The following is a 27,550-nucleotide window of genomic DNA, read 5'->3' as shown; positions in this document are numbered from 1 at the left end:
TCACAAGTTACTGTGAGTAAATAAAGTAGTCCAAACTAAATCTACTATGATTTGAAATAAAGAACAGCTTAAATTAGTCAAAAATTGTTTTAGTAGAGAAAAAAAATAAGTTTCTGCCACTAATTCTATCTTACCTGGTTTTTCTGTAATGTGAGACAATATATTCTGAATTTAGAGAGGGCAGTAAGGCTACCTCAACCAATCAAAATTTTCCTTATTTGAGAATTCCCCCATTTATCTGGTTATTTCCTTTGGGGTATGGAGTTTTATGATATGAAATACTACTTCATCTAATAGTATCAGTTCAAACTTTACCAATTATTTATACTAATATGTGAATGACTAATATTTTTTGCTGACAAATTTTAAAAGAAAAGTAAAAAAGAGTATGTCCTTGGTGTTTATATTTAGAGAAAAAATGGAGTCTGCACCAGTCAAAGGAAGCACACAGAAATGGGACATTATCTTATGAAATAAAATTGCACAATCCAAAATTTTGCATGAAGTTAATTTTTCCCTGAAAATACTCAGCAAATGCCTTATTCCAGACACTGATTGGAGTATACTGCCCTCACAGAGTTAAACCTGGTTACTGTATTTGAAATGGCTATTTTTATCTTCCTGTTTCACCACAGGATCAGATGATGCAATAATATCACATTCAAATGAGAGAATTCTTCAGGGCCCTTTCATCCAAGGATCTGAGGTGCTTCATAAACATTAATTAATTCTCCTAACACCTATGTGAGGGAAAAAAGTTCTATTTTTTGTACTAGTTAGACATGCTAAAGAAATGCCACCAGCATTTAGACAGAATCCAGGCTGCAGAACAAGCCCAATCCTTTTGTATTAAGTAAAAATGTTCTCTAATTGGGTCCATGTTAAGGAAGGTGAGGAAAGGGACAGAGATGTTAAATGTGTCACAGAAAGGAGCCACAGCAAGACTCACAAACCCAAGGATCCAGCAACTGAGCTGAGGCTTCTCAGGGCACCCTCAGTCAAATGTATCCTACTGAGTGGCAGCATCATAGAGGAACAATGTACCAAATCAAAAAGAAAGTGAAAAGGATAAAATTAAAGCCCATTTCAAAGCATGTTATAAAACAGCTTTTCCATAACCACCAACGTCCCTATGCTTCATGAATCCTGATTATTGCTACTGAATATAGCCGGAAATGTTTTCTCTCTTTTAATTCATTTCCTCAGAAAAGAAGAATTTGGTGGTGGGGATGGGGGATGGGGGTGGGGGAATTCTCTTGTCCTCTTTTTCTCCATTCTCCTTTTCCCCTTACCAAACTCTATCATTTGGCATCTCTGCAGTTAATCTTATCTATTGGTAGTAACTGATCAGTACTTAAAGAGTTTTAGAAGTTTTCCTTAGAATCTTTTATGTATTTTAAGACAAGCTCTCTTAAATGGGATGTTTGATTTTATAGGAAATACTAATAACTTTCTTTTCAACTGTGGCAGAGGTGGCTAATGCTTCTACATAAATTGATGTCTCTTAAATGAACAAATAGAAGTGTTGTGGTTCAAAACTACTACCTATTACTTTGCTTGAACCAGTTACTACATTAGCAACCAGGCAGGAGTAGAAGGAGAAAAATAATTCTTCTATTCCAAGAATAAATGAACAGGCCTAGAAGGAGATAAAATTACATATCTACTTTTTTCTCTAAATTTGAAGAAAATGAAGGGCACCTGGGTGGCTCAGTTGGTTAAGCGTCTGTCTTCAGCTCAGGTCATGATCCCAGGGTCTTGGGATCTAGCCCCGCATCAGGCTCCCTGTTCAGTGGAGAGCCTGCTTCTCCCTTTCCCTCTGCCTGCCACTCCCCCTGCTTGTGTGCTCTCTCTCTGTCTGACAAATAAATAAATAAAATATTTAAAAAATAAATAAAATAAATTTGAAGAAAGTAAGAAACAATATTAGGTTTTTATTTTCATTAAATTTTTATATATATTTCTTGCGTTTATTTGAGGGATAGTAAGAATTTTCAGAAAAGATCTGACCAAGAATGTTCTGAAGAACATTCAGAAAAGAATGTTGACCAAGAATAAAAACCCTCAAGTTCCAGCTCGCTCTGTCCATAACTAGCTATATCTAAACTTTCCCATTTGTTCAATATGTTATTTCATATGTGTCTTACAATTTCAAAATAGGAACTATATTTTGAAGTATTTATATAAGAATAAAGATCCTAATAATATATATAGAAGGCAGTACTAGGGGGTACAGTCATGAATTAAACCTATGACATGCATTTCCAAAAATTAGGGGTGTGTCTGGGTCAAATATAGATTTCAATCTTCATCCCAAGGGCAAGAGTTTATTTAAAAAAAAAAAACAACTTTTAAAATCCAGTTGCTGTTCCACTCTGGAAAACAGTATGGAGATTCCTCAAAAAGTTGAAAATAGAGCTACCATACAATCCAGCAATTGCACTACTGGGTATTTACCCCAAAGATACAAAAGTAGGGATCTGAAGGGGTACGTGCACCCCGATGTTTATAGCAGCAATGTCCACAATAGCCAAACTGTGGGAAGAGCCAAGATGTCCATCGACAGATGAATGGACAAAGAAGATGTGGTATATATATATATACAATGGAATATTATGCAGCCATCAAAAGGAATGAGATCTTGCCATTTGCAATGACGTGGATGGAACTGGAGGGTATTATGCTGAGCGAAATAAGTCAATCAGAGAAAGACATGTATCATATGACCTCACTGATATGAGGAATTCTTAATCTCAGGAAACAAACTGAGGGTTGCTGGAGTGGGGGGTGGGGTGGGAGGGATGGGGTGACTGGGTGATAGACACTGGGGAGGGTATGTGCTCTGGTAAGCACTGTGAATTGTGCAAGACTGTTGAATCTCAGATCTGTACCTCTGAAACAAATAATGAAATATATGTTAAGAAAAAAAAAAGAAGAAGATAGCAGGAGGGGAAGAATGAAGGGGCGAAATCGGAGGGGTAGACAAACCACGAGAGACGATGGACTCTGAAAAACCAACTGAGGGTTCTAGAGGGGAGGGGGGGAGGATGGGTTAGCCTGGTGATGGGTATTAAAGAGGGCATGTTCTGCATGGAGCACTGGGTGTTATGCACAAACAATGAATCATGGAACACTACATCTAAAACTAATGATGTAATGTATGGGGATTAACGTAACAATAAAAAAAAATCCAGTTGCTGTTATCCAGCTTTGAAAAAAAATCTTAAATAAACTCTACCATTTATTGAGTATCAACTATATGTCAGGAATTTTAATGATCACAATTGCACTGCAAAATATACATGATAATTCAATTATATAAATTATATTGAATAAATCCAGAAAGGTTTAATGTCTCCAAAACTACCAGAAATAAGTTGTGATGTCAGAATTTGAATCTAACTCCTTTCACAAAAAGTCCATGTTATTTACAAATACTATGAATGATTCCCACATTTATTTTCCAGATGAAATTTGGATTTGTACATTCAAATTCTTAAAAAGCAAAATAAGCAAACAATTTATTTTCTTTAGTTAAAATTTCCATTCACTTTTAAATAACTGGGAAGAATTCTGCTCTTTATATAATTTCATCAGTCCACTTAAAAACATGATGGACTTATCCATTTGATTCAAACATTTTTTTAATCTTTTTTTTTTTAAGATTTTATTTATTTATTTATTTGACAGAGAGAGAGAGAGAGCGAGAGCAGGAACACAAGCAAGGGGAATGGGAGAGGGAGAAGCAGGCTTCCCGCCGAGCAGGGAGCCCGATGTGGGACTCAATCCCGGGACCCCGGGATCATGACCCGAGCCGAAGGCAGACGCTTAACGACTGAGCCACCCAGGCGCCCCCAAATATTTTTTTTTTATCTTTAAATATATTCAAAATCGACTTTTTAAATTTGTTGAGCTTTACTTTGTGGCTTATGATATAGTCTATCTTGATCAATGTTGTGTGGGCACCTCAAAAGAATTTACATTCTGAATTTGTTTTGTGGGATGGTCTACAAATGCCAATTTACTATTATGAATTGATGTTGTTTTTCTTCTACATTTTTGCTGATTTTCTATATAAACTGTTGTTCAATTGTTGAAAGAGAGATGTTGGTATTACATACATTTATTTTGATATAAATGTAATATCACATATATGTATAAAACGATGGGCTTTTCTATTTTTCCTTTTAATTCTATCAGTTTTAGTTTTACATATATTGCAGCAATGTTGCTTGGTGTGTACACATTCAGAATTGCTATATCTTCCTTGTGGTGTATATGCAACAGCATTCCAACCAGTCTTAAGAGTTAACTTCCTTCAAACTTATGCACTCCTTGCTTACTGACCTATGCCCCTTGGTTTGTAGCAGAACTAGCCTACGTTCCTTGAGATTTTGCAGACCACTGGCTTTGAGGAATGAAGCACCAGACTTTCCCAGAAGATAAGTCCTAACCCCATTTGAAAACAGACACCACTGATGCCAGCAAGTCTGTTCAGGGTCATGTGGACATATGATTAACAGCCTCACCACCAACTGCTTCCAGCCCCCATAATTTTCTGTCCTTTCCCCTTTAAACCCTCCAGCTTTGCCTGGGCTGAGAAGATGGGCTTTGGGACATTAGTCCATCTTCTCAGGTTGCCATTTTCCTGAATAAAGGAACCTTTCCTTTCCCACTATCACTTGTCTCTCAAGTATTGATTTTCTAGCAGCAAGCAGCCAAACCCAAGTCTGGAACCAGTTCTCTGTCTTATAACATATATACATTTAGGATGGCTATATTGTCTTCTTAGGTTGACCCTTTTATCATTATATAATGTTTCTCTCTTTCTCTGGTAAATTTATTTGCTTTGAAGTCTACTTTATCTAATGATAATAAAGGCACTTTTGCTTTCTTTTGATTAATGTTTGCATAATAAATCTTCTTCCATACTTTTACTTTCAATCTGCATATATTCCTATATTTGAAGTGAGTTTCCTCTAAATCACATATAATCAAGTCTTGTTTATTAATCCCCTCTGCCAATCTCTGTCTTTTAATTCATGTATTTAGACCATTTGCATTTAATGTGATTACTGGTATTTTGAGGCTTAATTTTGCCATTTTGTTTTGTTTTGTTTTGTTTTCTGTTATTTTTCCCTCTCTAGTTTCTTATTTTTCTGTTTTATTTTTCCTGCCTTCCAGTGGGTAACTTGAACAATCTTTAGAACAAAATTCAAACAAAATGTAGAAATTTATAGGTTTATGTTTCTTGCAAATATGGGAAGTTTCAGCCATTATTTTTCTGATGCATTTTCCAGCCCCACTCTCTTCTCATTTTATGAAACTCTGATAACATGAATGTTACATCTTCTGTAATAATTCCACATGTCCATGAGACTCAATCTATGTTTTTATTCAGTTTATTTTCTTTCTCTTATTCAGACTGGGCAATTTCTTTTATTTTCTACTTCTTTTATTCTTTCTTTCCTTTCTGTAGCCTCCAGCCTCCTGTTGAGATCATACACTGAGTTTTTTATTTCAACTATTATATTTTTTTAGTTCAAAATTTCCATTTGGTTCTTTTATAGATCTTCTATTTCTTTGCTGAGGCTTTCATTTTTTTCCCCAAGCATGTTCATAATTTCTCATTGAAGTTTTTATCATGACCACTTTAAAATCTTTTTCTGATATGCTAACATCTCTGTCATCTTGTTGTTGGAATCTATTGATTTTCTTTTTTTTTATCCCCCTTCAGTTTGAGGTCTTCCTTGTTCTTTGTATGATGAGTAATGACTTTTTGTTGAAATCTGGACATTTTTGTATAATATCCAAAGATTCTGGTTTTAGGTGAATATCTCTGACACTGCTCTCATAGAATTATGGGGGCACTGTCTCATTGCTGACAGGAGAAGCAGAAGTAAAGGTTACCCCCACAGGCTCTGATGAATTATTGATAATTTGACTCTAGTTGGGTTCCTTTTTAAATTCATGCCTGGCACAATTGTTGATGTGTACGGTTGCTCACTAGACTCTCAAGTACTAACAATATTCATCTCATATGGTTGTACTGAAATGACGGAGAATCATATTCTAATCTAACTTCCATGTTTTGTGGCAGTCTGAATCAACGAATTATGCAAAAAATGGTATCTCCTACATGCACTAATAACAGGCTCTTCATATCCCTCCATTTCCTTTAAGAATCTATTTATGGGATTACATATTTTCTGGGATGATATATTCTATCCTCCTTTCCCACACTGCTACCTGTGCTGGTTTTCAAGTTATTTCCTCTGAATGGAGAAGAGCAGCACAAATGGACATTCAGAAAAGCAAGTATCAGAAATAACACCTGCCAATTTTTCTGTTTGGCACAAACCTTGCCTTTCTGGACTAAGGACAATGAGTTTGTGAAATATTATTTTTCTTCATATCTTCTTACTGGCAGACATAGACACTTTATTTCAGAAACATGTCATAGGGAGCCCCTTACTATTATTCTTAATCTAGTTTTCCAATCTTTAGCAATTCTTACAGTATATGTCTTTATCTGTGATGCAAACTTTTATATTAAAAAATTAATTTGAGTATAGTTGATACAAAATGTCACATTCATTTCAGGTGTACAACATGGTAGTTCAACTTCTCTATATATTATGCTATGCTCATCACAAGTGTAGCTACCACCTGTCACCATACAATGCTACTACAATATCATTGACTATATTCTCTATGCTGTGCCTTTTATTCCCATGACTTGTTCATTTCATAACTGGAAGCCTGTATCTCCCACTCCCCTTCACCCATTTTTCCCAACCCCAACCCCCTACCCCTCTGGCAACCATAAGTTTGTTCTCTGTATTTATAGGTCTGATTCTGCTTTTTACTTATTCATTTGTTTGTTTTGTTTTTTTTTTTTTTAGATTCCACATATGAGTGAAAACATATGGTATTTTTCTTTTTCATCTGACTTACTTCACTTAGCAAAATACCTTCTAGGCCCATCCATGTTATTGAAAATGGTACAATCTCATCTTTTTTATAGCTGCATAATATTCCTCTCTCTCTCTCACTCTGTGTGTGTGTGTTTGTATATCACATCTTCTTTATCCACTTGTGTACCATAAACTTTTATATTTTCCCTCTAATTGGCTTTCATAGATTTGTTTTGTTTTGTTTTAAGGAAGAGCAGCTGCACCAAGTACAATTAACCAAAACCATTTTTTATTTAAATAGTTGCTGATACAACAAAATGTCATGGGATGCTGATAAGGAAAGAGTCATTTAAATGCCATCATATTTAGGAATGAAAGGTCTCATACCTAGATCAAAGGCAGAGGAAGTTAAATATCCAGTGAAGTTAGCTAGTTGTTCAGGAGAACTTTCTAATAAAGAGAAATACTACGCCATCTATACCAGACTGAATGTGAGAAAGGAGTATGCAAATGAACATGCTTTGACATAGGGGTTAAATCCCAGGAACATGAGAAAAGGAGTCAGAATGTTACCTAAGAACCTCAGTCATGTATATGATTAATGCCTAAACTCAAGCAAACCTTAAAATCTTCAATAAAGGATTACCAAAAAAAAAAAAAATAGACACTTTATTTCCCTTTAATTAAAACAGAACATATTTAAGAAAGTGGATGAAATTATGACTATAATGTACCAAGACTGACAAGAGTTTGAAAAGTTCATATAAAAGTAATTAAAATAATTGAGATATTAGGACAATGTGACATAAAATAAATAATTTTTTATTTTTCAGTTTGAAACTTGAATATTAAAGGAAACATGATTAAATTTTATTAAATTATACATTGGGCTTATATGATTATATAGTTTTGTTTATTATTGACATAAATAATAAATGCAAAGTTTACATTTAAGCACATATATTTATATAAATACAAATAAATATGTCTACTTCCATATCTATATAATAATAAACCTAGTTCTTTCCTTTAAAGGTATCAACTAGAGGATACATAAGTTAATTCATTTATTCATTCTACAAATAGGTATTGCATACCTACTGATTAGATGCTGAGGATAGAGGGATAAGTAGAACATTCCCTGACCTTATAGAGCTCACTGGCAATAAAATAAATGACCAAACCAAGAATCAAATATTATTTCAGGGTGTGAGAGTTGCTATGAAGAAAAATTAAGCAAGTAAAACAGACGGAGAGAAATGGAGAAACTGTTTAAATATGATGTGACACAGGGTCTCCCTAATAATCAGCTAATAGGGGCACCTGGGTGGCTCAGTTGTTAAGTGTCTGCCTTTGGCTTAGGTCATGATCTCAGGGTTCTGGGATCGAGCTGCATATCAGGCTCCCTGCTCAGTGGGGAGCCTGCTTCTCCCTCCCCCACTTCCCCTTCTTGTGTTCCCTCTCTTGCTGTCTCTCTGTCTGTCAAATAAATAAATAAAATCTTTAAAAAAAATAATCACTAATAGTTGGAACAAAGAACCTGAATAATATAGTAAGGATAGGAGAGATAGAGAACAAAGAATATGGAGGCCCACAGTTAGGAATATACTTATAGTTGGACAGGTAAGGACATTTTGGCTGCATGAGAATGAAAGAAGGAGAAAGTAATAGAAAACAGTAGCCATGAACCTGGTCATGGTGGCTGCAGTGAGGTATTGGATTTTATTCTATGGTGATGGGAAACCATTAGAGGTTATCAACAGGGAAGTAGCATGACAAATATATTTTTTAAAGGGTAGCTCTGACTGAGGCATGAAAAAAAAGAGTGAGGAGGAGATTGATTACAACCAAGGAGACCAAATATTATCGAATTCCAAGGAATACTGTTCATATCTTAAGTAACAGGTGGTGGAAGTAGGGGTAAAAAGATGTCACTGGAATTAACAAGATATAGCTGAAAGTACTTGTTGATGTTTAGAAGTGTTCTTCAAGAGAAAAAAGAGTTGAGGATATCCCTAACATTTTTGGCCTGCACACTCAAGAAAAATTAATTCTAAAATGTTTGAATAAATGATAAATTACAAAATCATGAATGGCTATTAGGTAAACCAGTGAATACCCAACACTTAATTGTAACAGTAGGTGAAGAAAATAAAAACATACCAAAAAAAAAAAAAAGAAAAGAAAAAGAAAGAAAAACAAGCCCTGCCGTGTAATAACCATGTTTCCAGTTTGCAAGGATATTAAATTATGTTGAGTGAGTCTCACTCTTTGTGGTGAATGTTAGATATGGTAGATTATTTTAGATATGTTGGGTAGATACAGAATAATTTAATTAGAATGTTGTTTTTAAGTAAAATTGATATATTATCTTTTTTTTTTTAAAGATTTATTTATTTATTTTTTAGAGAGCGAGCGAGAGAGAAACAGCATGAGGGGAGAGGGTCAGAGGGAGAAGCAGGCTCCCCGCTGAGCCGGGAGCCCGATGTGGAACTCGATCCCAGGACTCTGGGATCATGACCTGAGCCGAAGGCAGACGCTTAACCATCTGAGCCACCCAGGCGCCCGATATATTATCTTTTTTATATATGCTAACTCCCCTTTTTCAATGAATTGATGTGTATAGAAATCAGTAATGCTTTGAATTTGGTGATCTATTAGGATAGCGTTTCTCTTCAAAAAGCCATCTCTAACATGTATGGACAGGATAGTTACATAGGCTCAAATAAATAGATATATATCTACATCTATGTACATAGCGTCATGCATATATAAATACTGCAGTGCCTGTGACTTATTTTTCATAGATTAAAGCATTGTGCCAGAAGGCTAATATCATGAGTTTGGAAATCTAGTGTGAGTCATTTAACCTTCTTATGTCCTTGAACACTAATCTATAGACCTCATATTTATCAGCCGTCACAAAAATATGTTATTTCTAAAAATCAGTCCACAATTAGGAGGCATGGACGATCTTGGTTAAGCCTTCTCTGTGAAACTCCTGAAACAGGACTCCTTGGATTTCACTGATAGTGGGATAATCATGGTATTGAAAGGTAGCATTTAAAAGTCAATGGTGGAGTGAAAAAATATAATTTGTCAATTCTGGAATCAACTTATTTTTCATTTCCTAACTTAAATAAGTAGTGCCATTTGTTGCCTTCCTTAATTAGCTCACAAACTAATGTGCGCTTCTCAGATTGTGTCATGTAAGTGCAAACATTTGTTATTTATATATTTTTTGCAAAAGAACTGAGTTTGTGCTCTCTTAGATATGGTGGGGTTTCCTAATTAAGACACTGTTTGATTTAAAATATTTGAGAGCAGTAGTATCATGCTTCCTTTATCAAATGATAAGAAAATTTTAGATATTTTTATATAATGGTTGAACTGGAAAGGAACTTATCTCAGAATTCAACTGCATTTTCCAGAGCACATATCACAAATGCACAGTAAGTGTCCAGCTGGATTTTATAACTTCTTTTTCTTCCCAGATGTAGAAACTGAGGCCCTATGAGGTTAATTGAATTGCTTAAGTTTACATAATAATTCAGTGGCCAAGTAAGATTATGTAAAATCCAGGTCTTTTGAGTCCAACTAAAGTGATCTTTTAAATTTATGCTTCAAATTAATAAATAAACACGCAAATAAATCCCAAAGATTCCTTTTCAACAAACATCTTACAATTTTACCTATTAAAAACAACAAAAATATAAGCAAGAAGAATAGGTACAGATACCTATGGGAAAGGTACAGATTTTAATCAGCTTTTGGAGACATTTAAGTAATTATCTTTACAAAGACAAGTGAATAGATTAACAGGATAGTCATTCCCTTTGAAGTTTGTACTCCCTGACTGTTTTTTTCTGTTTCTGCTCTATCTGGTTGATTAATGCATCTGATATTGTATTGACACCTTCCAGAAATAAGAGACAGTGCCTACATAACTTGTTAGTAACTATTGGGTAACTACAAACTGTTTCTGCCAGGACCTGTTTGATGCAGTGTAAATAATGAGAGATAATTCAAAGACTTGATTACGACCTTCAAAGGACTTTCATTATTGTTGAGGTATAAGATGTGACAAAGAAACAACAGCTTAAAAAATCAACTAAAAGGAAGAACATGTGCAATGACTAGATTATGGTGTAGGTATATTCAGTGGCAAACTATTTCAGAAAATGGGTTGATTTATCAGAGTCGATCAGGTTGGATGTGGATTTACAAACTCATTTTAGTTAGCTTTTGAAACAAGAACAGGTAGAATTTGTACTGACAGAAAGTGAGGAAGTAGAGGTTCATTAGAAGGAGGAAGGCAGCATAGGAAAACATCAGAATGACTATGACATGTGCAGGAAACAAAAGCAAACTACCTGTTGATATTAAGGATACATGTTGAAGAGCAAATGATATTTTTACATAGGCATCATATGATCTCAAGAAACCAAAGTCCACTCAAACTTGTTCAACAAAATGGGGTTTTCTTGAAAGAGAAGAGGATATTCTTACAGAAACCAAGAAGAAAAACTCATACTGATGGACACTGAACTTGCAACTTTGAAAGTAGACAGAAACTTCATGTGATGTTGATCATGGTCCCAAAGGTGATGATAAGGATGTCGCTGAAGATATTGATGAATGTGATGATGATGATGGTAATGATAATGTTGATGATGATAAATATTTCTTGAAAGTTTTCATTTACTGGCTTTTTAAAAAATATTTACATTTTATTTACTTAAATTTTAGAACAGCCTTCTGAAATATATACTGTTATTTTTTCCCATTTTGCAGAGAAAAGCAAAATTTGGGAAGGTTAAAATGTCAAATTCCAGAGTTCAGATCTTAATTGCCATTCTATTCTGCATTTGTAGTCATTTATCTCAACCAACTACCCACATGGGGCTGCATTTCATTATATTTTATTTCAAAATACAAAAGAATTCTAATGAGTTAAAAGCTAACCAATGGGTAGAGTGACCTTCAGTGAATTTTCTCACCTGAGCAGTGTCAGAGTATTCAGGCTTTTTTGTGACAGGCCCTGTCCATTCCTTACGCAACAATCACTGTCTCACCAACTGCATTTCATCTCTCTTAATTGAACCTTTACAGCTGGGTGTTGCCTTTTTTCCTCCATATTGAGAAATTCTGCCTTTTACTTGGAGTGTTTAGTCTATAACATTTGATGTAATTATTACTATGGCTGGATTGAAGTCTATTGTGGTTTTTTTTTTTTTTTAAGATTTTATTTATTTATTTGACAGATAGAGAGCACAAGCAGGAGGAGCAGCAGGCAGAGGGAGAGGGAGAGGGAGAAGCCGGCTTCCTGCTGAGCAAAGAGTTCTGTGCAGGGCTGGATCCCAGACCCTGGGGTCATGACCTGAGCCAAAGGCAGACGCTTAACCAGCTGAGCCACCCAGGTGCCCCTGAAGTCTATGGTTTTTTGTTTGTTTTCTGTTTGTTGGCTTTGTTTGTTCACTCCTGCCCCTTGAGATTATTTGAATAACTTTTTAGAATTCCATTTTAATGCAACTATTGCCTTTTTAGCTCTCTTGTTTTCATTATATTTTTAGTGGTTGTTCTATTGATAAAATATACATCCTTAACATTTCACAGACCATTTAGAGTTAGTCTTTTTATCACTTCACTTAAAATACAGAAACTTCTATCCATATAGATCTATTTAATACCCATCTGGCATTGTGTATGCTATTTTTTTGTCATATGTATTATTTCTGTATCACCATAAACAGCACTAGACAATAGTCTTTCTTCAGTCATTTGCATTTTATAGAAATTAATACTTTTACATTTGCATATTCATATATATACATTTATAATATAAATAAAATTCTTCTTATTTTGTCCTGAAGATCCAAATTTGCCCTAGTATCATTTCCATTCACCTTAAGGTAAGGAATTTATTTTTATTTTTTTTTAAGCATTTCTTCTGGGTCAGTCTGATGTTACCAAATTGTCTGTTTTCTTTTACCTGAATACATCTTCATTTTGCTTCTATACTACATCTCTGAATATAGAATTCATGGTTAACAATTTTTCATTCAGAACTTTAAAATTAATGTTTATTATATTCCTGGTCTCCCTAGTTTCTAGTTTCTGATGAGAAATCTATAGTCATTTTAATTCTTGTTCCTTGTATGTAATATGTCATTTTCTTCCCAAGTTATCTCAATATTTTATGTTTATCATAGGTTTTCAACCATTTGACTATCTTGTGCCAACCATTTGACTATGTTTATTGTTATTTATCTGGTTTGGATTTCACTGACCTTTTAAAACCTATAAATGTATATTACCAAATCTGCAAAGTTTTCGGTAATTATTTCTTCAAATATTTTTTCTGCCCTATTTCCCTTTCCTTTGTTTCTGCAACTACAGCTTAAATTATGTGAGATATTTTTCTATTGTCTCATAAGAACCTAAGGGTCTTATTCATTTGTTTTCAGCCTTTCTTCACTAATTTTCTTCAGTCTGATATAGATATGTAGGTATAGATATAGATCTTTTTTTAACTTCAGGGTCACTGACTCTTTTCTCTCTCATCTCCATTACTGAGTGTAACTAAGTGATTTTTTAATTTCATATTTTTTCTCTTAAAAATTATATTTTTATCTAACATATATTTTGTTTCCTTTATGACAAATGTATTTTTCTTTATTTATTTAGCATTTTTATCATAGCTCATTCCTGTCTGATAAGTCTATCATCATCTCACAATCACCTTCTGTTGATTGTCTTTGCCCTTGAGAATGAATCATATTTTCCTATTCCTTATGTTTTGAGTAATTTTAGATTATATTATGGATATTATGACTATTGAATTGTAAAGACTCTGTATTCTGTTCTAATCTTTCTTTTGTTGTTGTTGTTGTTCTAATCTTTCAAAACATACATAGTCAAATGGTTGAAAACCTATGATAAACATAAAATATTGAGATAACCTGTGAAGAAAATGACATATTATATACAAGGAACAAGAATTAAAGATCAAACAATTTTTTTCAAGCGATTAACTTCATTAGCTAAAACAGCAATCAATATCTGCCTCACCTAGAGTGGGCAACTCAAATATCAGTTAAATTCTTTCTATTAGCTGAAAGTTTCTTTGAATTTGCTTAGCTCACTCATGATATAGGGATTAGCAAGATATTTGGAAAGACTTTGCTCACAGACTTTGGGGGCTCTGCTTCTCTGTTTACTTCCTTTAAGATTTTCCCCCAACCCTAATGTTCCGATATCTATGTTAACCCTGGAACTGAACCTGTCCTCTGTTTCTTCATACCATAAAGACAGCAGGTTTTCTGTGAGAATTTTAGCCACCTTGGGCTGTACTACTCCATGTCTGAGATCTACCTTCACACTAAAGCTGAGACAGTGAAAAACTCATCCCTTGCTGTCCTCTTCTTCTAACATTAGATTACCACCAAAATTAGTCTGTTTTTGTTCATTTTCCAGAGCCTTCAGGTAATTCTTTTTATATGTTATTCAGTTTACAGTTGTCATCTGTGGTCTATTAAAAGCTGACACCACCAAACTGAAAACAGAACCCTATTTCTCCTATATTTGAATCATGTCTTCTGATCTATTCTACCAAGTAAGTGTATTTCCTCAGGGGCAGAAAAATAAAATAAAATAAACTTGCTTTGCAAATATTCTTTAAAATCTATTATTTATCTTTGGAATTTGGGTTTTAAAGCTCAACAGACAGAAATTGACTTTCTTGGTCATTTATTTGTGTGATGTTCTGTGGTGGCCTGTCTTTTCTTACAGTCATGGATAATAACATTTGTTTTAAAAGATGGAAGTATTAGGAGAGAAATCTGTATATGAAAAGAAATTATTGACATTGAAAACCATACCCATTAAAATGTATCAAAATATTTCTACTACACAAGTGAATATGTGATGAGATTAGAATTCAGTGGTGGTTATGGAAATATAATGAATGGAAAAATATAGTAAGCAAAACAATAGAATAGAATTTTTCATAAAAATGTATTGATAAAGAAGGAGAGGATTTCACAAATAACTCAAAGGATTTGCTTCTAGGCAATGTAAAATAAAGTTAATATTCACAATGATTGAAGCTTCTGGGAGACACTCAAGACATTGAAGGAAAAATATTTTAGATATTTTCTAACAGTGATTTTGACCTGTCAGGACATTCAGATAGATATAGCTTGTGGACAGATGAAGTAAAGATCTAGTGTAAAGCCTTTTGACTGTGGATCTTAAAAGTGACTAAGTTGAAAAAAGCACAGTTTTTACCACCATAAGTTTTTTGGAGGACAAAAATTTAAGGTAAGTGTAAAGAAACAAAAGCAAAAGATTGAATGGTAAGGTGGAAAGACTGCTGACCTGTGAATTAGGATATTTTCTATCCTGTATACTCGCCTCTATGACCAGTTATGCATGCTTATTCAAAGAGCCGTCTTCATTTCTCTGAGCTGTGGTTTCCTTATCTGAAAAATGATCATGTTGGGTCACATACTTTAAAAAGGAGTTGGGGGCCAGAGAAACTAATGCTTATTGAACACCACTACTCACTACTTTTTTGATACAATTAAAAAAATTGGTCTGGGTATTTCTTTTATTTTACCCTTAAAACAAAATATCTTTATAAGAAAGGTATTGTTCGGGGCGCCTGGGTGGCTCAGTCATTAAGCGTCTGCCTTCGGCTCAGGTCATGATCCCAGGGTCCTGGGATGGAGCCCCGCATCGGGCTCCCTGCTAACGGGAAGCCTACTTCTCCCTCTGCCACTCCCCCTGCTTGTGTCCCCTCTCTCGCTGTGTCTCTCTCTGTCAAATAAATAAATAAAATCTTTTAAAAAAATAAAAAATAAAAAAAATGAGATTGTTCATTCCATCTTATATAAGAAAATATTGATACTGACAACCTAAGTGATTGGTTAGATTACCAACTAATATGGAAATGAGTCCCATAAGGGTTTCATGTATGCTGATCATAGTTTCCTGAGTGCCTTCTTCCATGTAGCATTGCCTGTCCTTTATTCAAAGCATAGCCAGTTAGAATGAAATCACAGATACTAAGAAGAAAAGCTGAAAGAAAAGCTCAAATTTGCCAGCAGATTTATCTAGTCTCTGTGGGATTGGAATCAGCTCAATTTAATATGATCCACAATCTCATGTATTTCTAATTCATTAAAATATTAAATAAGGCAGGATTTAACATTCACACCTTTCCCAAATGCATATATTATCATTTGGCATTAGTCTGTCTTTTCTTTCTCAGTCAATTTTTGGTTGAAGTGATTTTTTTAAAAATCCTGAATAGCGTTAAACTAATTTGCAAGCAAACTTTTATAAAATCTTATATCAAATGATGAATTAAAAATCAAATACATTTCATATAGTTTCTTTTTTTTATCAGTTCATTTTGTGACCCTTCATCTAATACAATTTATGCTTCATGTATTCAGTCTCCCCTCTGCTTATAACAACATTATTTTCTGCTTTCCCCCTCCACACCCTCTGTTCCTTAGCTGCATTTTATTAAATTGGATAATAACTTCTTAATTTGTCAGTTCTCATGCTTGAAGTTCTTTTACAATTATTTTTTAAAAAGAAATCTCTAAAAATTCTCTTTCATCCCAATAGAAGATGATTTGCAAAACTGATTCCACTAAATGCATCCAAACAGGTTGGTGGCCATTCTCATTGTGGGGATTCAGTACACAAGAAATATTTTTTAAAATATATGGATCCAAAGTTGACCCTTTTGAGATCCAGAGTTGAGTCTTTTAATAGCACTTTTGTTCTTTTTCTTTCCTTTCTTTCTTCTTCCTCTTCTTCTTCTTTTTTTTTTTTTTGTAAACTAACAAGTGGATGTCTTTAATATGGTCCATTGTCCTACTTATTCTCTGAATTAGATAATTCTCAAGAAGATAATAAAAATGCTTGCTCTGATGTTGAGGCCCGATAAGTGCCCCTGATGATTTCTAAGTTTGAAGTCACAGCTGTTTTATCAGAAATATCTCCAGAATTTATGATTTTCTCTATTGTCTATCCCTTCACACCATGCTCCATTGCCCACCTGCTCCCAACTCTTCTCCTTAATGAATTTTTCCTCTTTCAATATCCTCTAAATTTCCCTCTGCCCAGACCTTCATATGGATGACTTCCCTGGATTTGATTTGTTCCTTCCTTTGCCTCTCTTCATTTGAGCCAGAGGATGAGTGATTCTGCAATGCAGACATGATTCAGCAGATGTGCACACACACGTAAGGTATGGATGCATGAGATTGAGTTTGATGGTGGGGATTGGATCGTGTTATGGTCAATAAGTTCAGGCTCCAAGTGTCTGGAATAAGGAATCAGAACAGAAACCTCTCTCTGGAGAAATAAAGGAATGTCTGATCAGAGGAACACAGGAAAATGAGAGCGAGAGAGAAGAAGAGTAGATGGACAGAAGGATTCATGTTAAGCAGTTTATTTTTTCATCAGTTTGAAAGGTGACCTGGTGGGGAATAAAGAGGGATAGAACAACTGATTAGAAAGAAACAACAGATAGATATTTACTCACTTGAGTAATTGCAGTTTCTCAGTTTGCTTGCTGTTGTTGTCATTTTCATTTTGAGAAGCTGTAAATTCTCAGAATATTAGAAACACTACTACTATTTGAATACAAATATAAAGTACATTTCAATTTCAACTGTTTAAATAATCTGAATTTTTATGTATCTGGACCCTTGTCCTTTTATTATTTTACTTATTTATTTATTTATTTTATTATTTTACTAGTGGCAACGTTTAGATGTGAATATGTTGGATCCCTTAAAACTAGTTCTAAGACTTATGGAAATTCCACATTTGAAAGACAATTTCCTGACAGGGAAAAAATCAGGTGAAGCAAGTCTAACTGATCTAAAAATTATTTAAAGTGGTATTTAATGCTAAATCCACTAACTGTATATACATTTAGTATATATCCAAATATAAAACACGTACATATATGGGTGTGTGTATACATATATATATAGAGAGAGAGAGAGAAATCTTACTCTATGTGGAGCTTATATATTTACAGCTAAATTTTACTTTTAAAATGCAGTATACAAGAATTGTTTGATTAAAAAATGATTTTTATCTACTTGGAGAGCTTAGCAAATTAAAAAGTTTAACTTCAAACAAAATTCAAACAGAAGCAGCTATGATCTGTTTTCATCCTGTCTGTATGTGATCCCAAATCATCAACAGATGAAGCTTTTTTATTTCTTATAACTTTCAAATAGCAAAAAGAAATAAAGTTACCTTTCATTTATGAGTTATCATTTTTCCTCTCTATATTTTGACAAATAACATGACAGAAAAATGATTAAGTTTCTCATTTCACAATGTGACTTCTGTGTTATTGTCAAAATAAAAGTCACTTTGTGAATCAAAGTTTTTAATCTTTTTTTTTCCCCCCTCAATCTCAAAAAAATGTTTTGTCAGGAAACTGGTTTTGGTAAATACCTCCCCCCCTATACACACCTAATTACAGGTAAGTCCTTTTAAATGACTCATTGCTAATTAGTTCAGAGCAACATTCCGAAAGAATATTTTATTTTTGGAACCTCATTTTATTGATTTTCTGCTCCAGTAGCGTGACTAATGCACATCACAGTTAGAGCTCTGCAAAATGTTTGCAGCAAAACCCCAAACCAGGTGATAATCACCTGATATTTACCTGGTTTCTTTACTATGTTATCAACCAAATCATCAGGCTCAATTCCTGAAAAAGGTTCTTGGCTTTTACAGGAATTCCTGACAATACTGGGCATTCTTCTGTGTCAAGATCATTTCTCTTGCAAATTCCCAAATTCAATCTCAAAATGAAATGAGGTGCTATGGTTTTGGCTGTTCTTTGCTTTTTATTTTTGGTTCACTGATGCTTGAAAGTCAAAATGAAACTGAAGTACAGGCCCTTGGGAGCCCAAATGAGTAATTTAAATGAATATCAATGAATCCAGCATGCTGAGTTTTAGCAGCACAGGCATTGCCAGAACCACAAAGTGTCCAGAACTTATTCAGAATGGCAACTGGTTTTAAAGATCGAGGTGGACAATAACAAATTGCTTTTCCTATAACAAGCTGTGTCTATAAGATTCTTTCTCTCTTTGACTTTATTTCAAGCTTCCCATTTGTGATCATATCTACTGAATAGTTCAGTCAAAATCATTCATTTTCCAGGACTACTGCTTCCTTTGCCACACAGAAAGAGAAATAATGTTTAAATTTATCAGAAAAATTAACTTGTGATGCTTCTTCCTCCATATTTACTCTAAGTAAGAAAATCAATAAGCATTCACATGCCTTTTATTCAATTTACCACAAAAAAGGATTACAATAAATGAAATGCAGAAATAAAATAGTGTATTCAAAATATAATGATTTTGAAAACAAAATAAAATGTATATATATCGATTTAGCAGCTCTAAAACTATAGAACTTGTGGGAAAAAACAAAATTGGTAGTAGAAAGCAGAACCAGATGATGGCTCTATTGAAAGCTAATGAAAACTAATGAAAGCTGTGGCTCCTCTGAAGAAAAAAATTACACTAAAAATATACACTATTTCAAGGGATTCATAGATTGAAGGCTTATAAATGCTGATCTTGTAAAGGAACCTTTATTAATTATGAAATTAACAGAGATAGTTTATAGTCTATCCTGTCAGTAATTTTTTTGTTCAAATTCAACATTAGCACTAAACAATTTTTTTAATTAAATATACTCTTGACTTATAACCCAGTGTTTTAAAATATAGAAAATAAATCTATAGTGCTTTGAGAGGGAAAGTTTATAATTCAAAAATTTTATACCCAGCTGAATTATCTTGCATGAGTAAAGTCATTAAAAATAAATATTAAATGTGTAACTATTTAAATAATTATCATTCATTAATAATTTTGAAAAATTTTACTAGAATGTGAGCTTTAGGCCAGAAGTTCCCAATCTTTCCCAGAAATGACAACCTATTATCTCAATAATTTTTCACAGTACCCTTATCAAAATAAATACCTAATAGTTCTGTTTATTTATAAATTAGATTAAAAGAACTTAAATATTTATGTTTTAAAACTTAGGGATGCCTGAGGGTGCCTGGGTGGCTCAGTTGGTTAGGCAACTGCCTTTGGCTCAGGTCATGATCCTGGAGTCCCGGGATCGAGTCCCACATTGGGCTCCCTGCTCAGCAGGGAGTCTGCTTCTCCCTCTGACCCTCCTCCCTCTCATGCTCTCTGTCTCTCATTCTCTCTCTTGAAAATAAATAAAATCTTAAAAAAAAACCCCAAAACTTAGAGATGCCTGAAAAAATAATATGCAGAAGTTAAAAATAGTAATATTTTTATTTCACTATTAAATAACCACCATTATTTATTAATAAGATATTTGCACCTGTTGGGTACTGTGCAACTTGTAAATGGTGAGCCCACCAGCGAGGATTACTGATGCAGACAGTTGATGGGGTTGCAACTTTTCAAACACTGGAATCAAATTGGATATATTACCACTCTTATATCCAGTGGAATCATAATTATAATGCAATACTTGCTTTTCATCACAGCATCTCCTGAAAAATCCAGTTTTATAAAGATATGTATGTGATCTAATGGTGAAGCTGTAAATTACCTTGACCTGATAGTGTTTAATAGATGTTGCATGTTTACCTCAAAAATTTAAAATAACTGAAGTGTCCCTGTGAGATAGTTGTGGCAATCTGGGCAGCACTTTTGTAAGCTTTGTAACTAAGGGAAATATTATGGACTCAAAAACGTAGGAAGTCATGTTGTAAACAAACATAGGGTTGCCCTTTATATAATACCAAATTCAGATGTCCCATTAGATTTTGGCTTGTTAGATATATTCAACATAGAAGTAAAATTTTGGTGGGAAAGAAAAATTTTTAACAGCTCCTTTCAGCCTATTTTTTTTTTTCATTTTGTACTTGTAAATCTAAAAAAAAAAATTGGACTTTTATAAGACAAAAAAATTATTTTTCAAGAATTCCATACATCCAACATTACATATACCAGCACTCAAACATGCAAAGAAAAAATTCCAAGAGTAAATGCACCAATATGTTAAAATGTAATTCTCCCCCTGTGGTAAGCTGTGGATGGAGGAGGTAGGATTTTTTTCTTCATTACATTCTTTCCATATTTCTAAGGTTTTAATAATCTGCATACTTTCCTTTGTAATAGAGGAAAATAAATTTATTTTAAAATAGAATTGGGAAATATTAATAACAAAAGCATCTTTAATTAACTGGGATTAATAACAAACATTTTCTGGAAAACAGTGAAGATATCAAAGGATCACGAAAAAAATAGCTGAAAGGGTAAATCAATTTATGTACAAAACTTCAAGTATAGGGTAAGCAATAATATTAGTGCAGTGTTCATGATATTTTTCTGATTTTGTTTGTGGCAACTAACTCTAAATTTGTACATTCCATAGCTTTATTTAAGACAAAATATTTTGAAAAAAATGCATGAACAAGAGTTTTATTCTACAAAATAACATGTACATATGAGATGTTATCATCTCAATAATTTTAGGAATATGCCTTTATCCTCAAGTGGTAAAGTAAAAGAAGTGCACATCCCACTTTGTCATTAAGCAAGATCTGTCTTACTGTGTAGACACAAAAATGAGTGTGTTTCTGAAGGTACAGTTTTACAGTTTCTCCAAATTCTAGAATGTTGTGGCTTAAAATTTGTCCCAATATCTATCTTAAGTATCCCTTAGGACACAAACACTACATCCTCCTTGTTTTGCCTTTTGGTCTCATTATAATATCCTGTTTCTCATCTGAGGATGCTATTAAGATATTCAAAGAATTATATAATGAGATAATTATTTTCATCAAACTATTTACAAAAAATGATGTTTGCTTTTAAGATATATTCAATTAAACTAATGGGGAAGGGGAAATGAGCAAATTCAGCAGGGTCAAATGTTAGGCCTTCTGATTTATATCCAAGTAAAAGGAGTTCGGACATGCAAATAGAAATCAAATTTCTTTTTGCTCATGTGGCTTCATTTCTTATACTGTTTTCCTTTATTATTTGATATTGTAATGTAAGTAATGTTTGCCATGCAATTTGCTTTCATTTTAGCTTTGATTTTTTCCCCCCCTGGGTTTCTACTTTCATTTCCATATGTGGGTTGTTTTACCACCAATTAGTGCTAGATGACATGAATAAGGGTTTCTTAAAACTGTTTTCAATTATTTTTGAACTACATGGACACATTAGATGGCAATTAGTCTGAATTCTACCCTCATCCTCTAGCCCCTTATCTCATCTTTTCTTCATGGAACAGTTAATTACCTGTTGAATGGTCAAAATTTAAAGCAAAAGAAATAAAAATAATAATTACAAAAATTGCTAGTGAACCACAATAAAATCAGTTATTTCTTTTAATATTTGTTAAACATATACAGCTTGCTCAACAATGGTTTCTTTATCCTTATAATTATCTTCTAATGATTCCATAGTGATATTACAAAGTTAATAGTAATTAGTTTATTCCCTAAACAAAACAAAAAAATAAAAAATAAAAACACTATCACCACAAGGCTTTCAAATAGCAATTTATAATTTTCAGGAGTATTTGTCTTGATTATCAGGAAAATAATACCACTAATAATAATCACTTTCATTAAAAGAGGTGCTACTTGCTCTAAATATGCTTTCATACATATTATTTTATCAGGACCATAATAGATATCACACAGCTAGTATTATTATTTCCATTCTGTAGAAGAAAATATAAGGTTGAAAAATTTAAATGACCTCAGAGAAATCTCATGACTTAAAGTGTGCGCAAGTGTTAGCTGATCTTCAGCATAGTAGCCAGTACTTTTTTTAGGTACTTTTTAAAATTGTTTGCTTACAGTTTATTTCCTCTTATCAGTTTTCAGCTCCACAAGGGCAAGCAACATGTGTGTTTCATTAATAAATAACAAAAAATGAAAGGTATAGTGGCTGTTTAAGAAATATATTTTGAATGAATCAATAAAAGTTTCTAACTCCTGATCCAAATATTTATTTTGCCACCCCACAAGTTCTCATCTAAGGAGTAACACATGGTTTCCACGCCCTCCCCCATTTATGAAAATTCTGGATACCATAGGATCACAGTGGTGAAATGACCACCAGCCAACTTTACTCCCTCCCACTCTGACATGCATCTCCTTGCAACTTGTCTTTTACACTTTGCTTTTGATTCTGCCTCAAATCAGCTAGTATCAGAGACACTCTAGCCTGTGTCAGTGTAAAAATGCTGATGTCTGTTGGGCAACATTTTTGACTGATGTCAGTAGGAGGAAAATGTCCAGCTGAGTCAATCATGACAATTGTGGAAGAATAAAACCTGCAGCCTTCACCCCACACCCACCATAGGAATGAGCATCCTGGAGACCAAAGCAGATTCTAAACCATACCAGTGAGGTTCCAGTTCCACATTGGATGTACTGAAAGTGACTGGAAAGATCACTCTCTCCCTCTGAATTAGTTCCTCACTTATAAAATGAGGATGATAATGGCTATACCTCTAATCAGATGGTTATTTGAAGAATTGTATTAATATTTATAAAATGATGCATAACATGATATACAAACCCAATGTTATTACTTATTATTAGGACTTTTCTTCCTGGTTCATAAATGAGAATGGTGTATGGTTAAGTTTCTGTGATGTGTGTGTTTGTATTTGGATATACAGGCACACCTTGTTTTAGTGTGCTTTGCTTTATTGTGATTCACAGATACCATGTTTTTTAATACTTCAAGGTTTGTGGCAACCCTGCATCCAGCAAGTCTTTTGGTACCATTTTTTTCCAATAGCATTTGCTCACTTTGTGTCTCTGTGTCACATTTTGTTAATTCTCATGATATTTCAAACTTTTCTATTATTATATTTGTTATGATGATCTGTGATCAAGGACTTTGATATTAATATTGTAATTTTATGGAGCACCACAAACCACACACATATTAGACAGCAAACTTAATTGACAAATGAGTGTGTTCTGACTATTCCAGTGACAGGCTGTTCCCCATCTCTCTCTCTCCTCAGGCCTTCCTATTCACTAAGGTACAATGATATTAAAATTAGGCCAATTAATAACTCTATAATGGCCTCTAAGTTTTCAAGTGAAAGGAAGAGTTGCACATCTCTCACTTTAAATCCAAAGCTAGAAATAATTAAACTTGGTGAAGAAGGCATGTCAAAGCCAAGATAGGCTGAAAGCTAGGCCTCTTATGCCAGTTATTCAAGTTGTGAATGCAAAGGAAAAGTTCTTGAAGGAAATTAAAAGTTCTACACCAGTGAGCACACAGTTTATAAGAAAGTAAAATATCCTTATTGCTAATATGGAGAAAGTTTTAGTAGTCTGGACAGAAGATCAAGCCAGCCACAACATTCCCTTAATGCAGAAGCCTAATGCAGAACAAGATGCTAACTCTCCAATTCCATGAAGGCTGAGAGAGGTGAGGAAGCTGCAGGAGAAAAATCTGAAGTTTAGTTGGTTCATTAGGTTTAGGGATAGAAGCCATCTCCATAACAAAAAAGTGCAGGGTGAAGCAAAGTGCCACATCAGCACTCTGATGTAGAAGCTGCAGCAAGTTAAACAGATGATCTAGTTAAGGGAATTAATGAAATTGTTTGTCAACTACACTCAAAAAGTTTAGAAAAAAAGATAACTAATGAAAGTGGCAGATTTTCAATGTAAAGGAAACCAGTTTATTTTAGAAGCAGATCCATCTAGGACTTTCATAGCTGAAGAGGAGAAGTCAATGCATGGTTTCAAAATTTCAAAGGACGGGATGACTCCCTTGTTAAGGACTAATGCAGTGGTAAGTTTTAAGTTGAAGCCAATGCTCATTTATAATTTTGAAAATCCTAGGGCCCTTAACAATTATTCTAAATCTACTCATTTTATGATCTACAAGTGGAACAACAAAGCCTGGATGACAGCATATCTGTTTATAACATGGTTTACTGAATATTTTTTTAATTTTTTTAAATTTTATTTTATTATGTTATATTAGTCACCATACATCATTAGTTTTTGATGTGGTGATCCATGATTCATTGTTTTCGTATAATACCCAGTGCTCCATGCAGGTTTACTGAATATTTTAAGCCCACAACTAAGACCTACTGCTCAGAAAAAAAAGATTCCCTTCAAAGTCTTACTTCTCACCAATAATGCACTTGGTCACACAAGAGCTCTGACAGAGATGTACAGCAAAATTAACATTTTCATGCCTGCTAACACAACATCCATTTCTCAGTCTATGGATCAAAGAGTAATTTTGACTTTCAAGTTTTATTATTTAAGAAATATATTTTATTAAGGCTACAGCTGCCATAGACAGTGATTCCACTGATGGATCTGGGAAAAGTAAATTAAAAACCTTCTGGAAAGGAGCCACCTTTCTAGACATCATTAAAAATATTCATGATTCATACAAAGAGGTCAAAATATCAACATGAATAGGAGTTTGAAGAAGTTGATTCCAGCCCTTATAAATGACTTTGAGGAGTTGAAGACTTCAGTGGAATAAGTAACTGCAGATGTGATGGAAATTCAAGAGAACTAGAATTAGAAGTGGAGCCTGAAGATATGACTGAACTGCTGCACTTTCATGATAAAATTTGAATGGATGAGGAATTGCTTCTTATGGATGACCAATGAAATTGGTTTCTTGAGATGGAATCTACTCCTGATGAAGATGCTGTGAAGACTGTTGAAATGAACAGAAAGAATTTAGGATATTACTGACTCTAATTTTGAACGGAGTTCTACTGTGGATAAAATGTTAATAAACAGCATCACGCACTACAGAGAAATCATTTGTGAAAGGAAGACTAAATTGATGCAGGAAACTTCATTGTTATCTTATTTTAAGAAATTGCCATAGTCACCCAACCTTCAGCAACCACAACCCTGATCAGTCAGCAGCCATCAACACTGAGGCAAGACCCTTCACCAGCAAAAAGATTACAACTTGCTGAAAGCTCAGATGATAGTTAGCATTTTTTAGCAATAAAGTATTTAAATTAAGGTATGTATGTACATTGTTTTTTAGACATAATGTTATTGCACACTTAATACAGTATAGTGTAAACATAACTTTTCTATGCACTGCCAAACCAAAAAAATTCACTTGACTCACTTTATTGTAATATTTGCTTTACTGTGGTCTAGACATAAACCCACAATATTTCCAAGGTATGAGTGTATATTAAATACATTATATATATATATATAAAATATATTTGTTATATAATATTATATTATTATATATAATACATTGTTACATAATTATATGATATGTAACAATTATATGACATAATTATATAATAGCATATTATATAATATATATTAATATTTATATAAATATATATTAATTAAATTTAAGCTATCTCAAATGAATTGACGAGATCTTTGTAATTTTTTCTATGCCCTGGAATAGTGTGAATGATTTAGAAAAAAAAATCTTAGAAAATTAGAACTCAAAAAAAAAAAAAAGGGGAAAAAAAAGAAAATTAGAACTCTTAAATATTTCTGGGTTAGGTGGTCATTAACCAACTTCTTTTTTTTTTTAGTAAAGATTTTATTTATTTATTTGTCAGAGAGAGAACACACAAGCAGGGGGAGTGGCAGGCAGAGGGAGAAGCAGGCTCTCCGCTGAGCAAGGAGCCCAATGTGGGACTCGATCCCAGGACCCTGGGATCATGACCTGAGCTGAAGGCAGATGCTTTGGGTTAGGTGGCCATTAAAATGCCAACTATTTAATAAAACTTTTCTGTATTTTAAAAAATCTGCTTAGGATTTTTACCTCTTCTTGAGGCAGTTTATTTATATTTTTATGGAAAAAACACCTAGATTTCAAATTTATTAACATAAATTCACATGTAATCTTTTGTAATTCAAATAACTTTGTGGTTAAGATAGATCGATAGATAAATAGACAATAGATAGATATACACACTTCATATTTGGGAATCTACTTAAATTCTTTTTGACAAAATAGTTTTATTAATCAAATATGCTTTTTATTTTCTTGATCAATTCATTAATTTTCAATGTCATCACTAATATCCTTTTATTTTGGTTAATATTGTTACTCTATTTATAATGGCTTATGTTGAATGCTTAGTATATTTATTTTCTAATCTTTTTTATTAAAAGTTTACACATTTTCCTTGATTAAATCTTTAGCAATGTCTCTAAAATAGCCAGGTTATTTTGAAGAAAGAAGTGGTTAAAATCATTTGGTGATTACTATCTTGTTCATTTCTATCTTTGCAACATCATAATCAGAGAATTTAGACTGTTAGTTCTCTACTTTCAAGAATATATTGAAATTCCCAATTTGACCAAGTACATGATTTTAAATCTTTCACATGCACAAAATAATGCATCTCTACTTATTTACTGACTACCAAGTAGTTACATCTAATAATTGAGTGAATTGGTTCAGCAATTAAAAATCTATATATCCATAATTATGTTGCCTATTTGGCCTTTTAAATTCCTAATATGAATTAAACCTTTCACTCTGATTATGGTTCTATTAATTTTCCTCACATTT

Source organism: Neomonachus schauinslandi, chromosome 14 (assembly GCF_002201575.2).
Source record: "Neomonachus schauinslandi chromosome 14, ASM220157v2, whole genome shotgun sequence".
Classification (NCBI taxonomy): Eukaryota; Metazoa; Chordata; class Mammalia; order Carnivora; family Phocidae; genus Neomonachus; species Neomonachus schauinslandi.
This window is presented reverse-complemented; position numbering follows the sequence as displayed.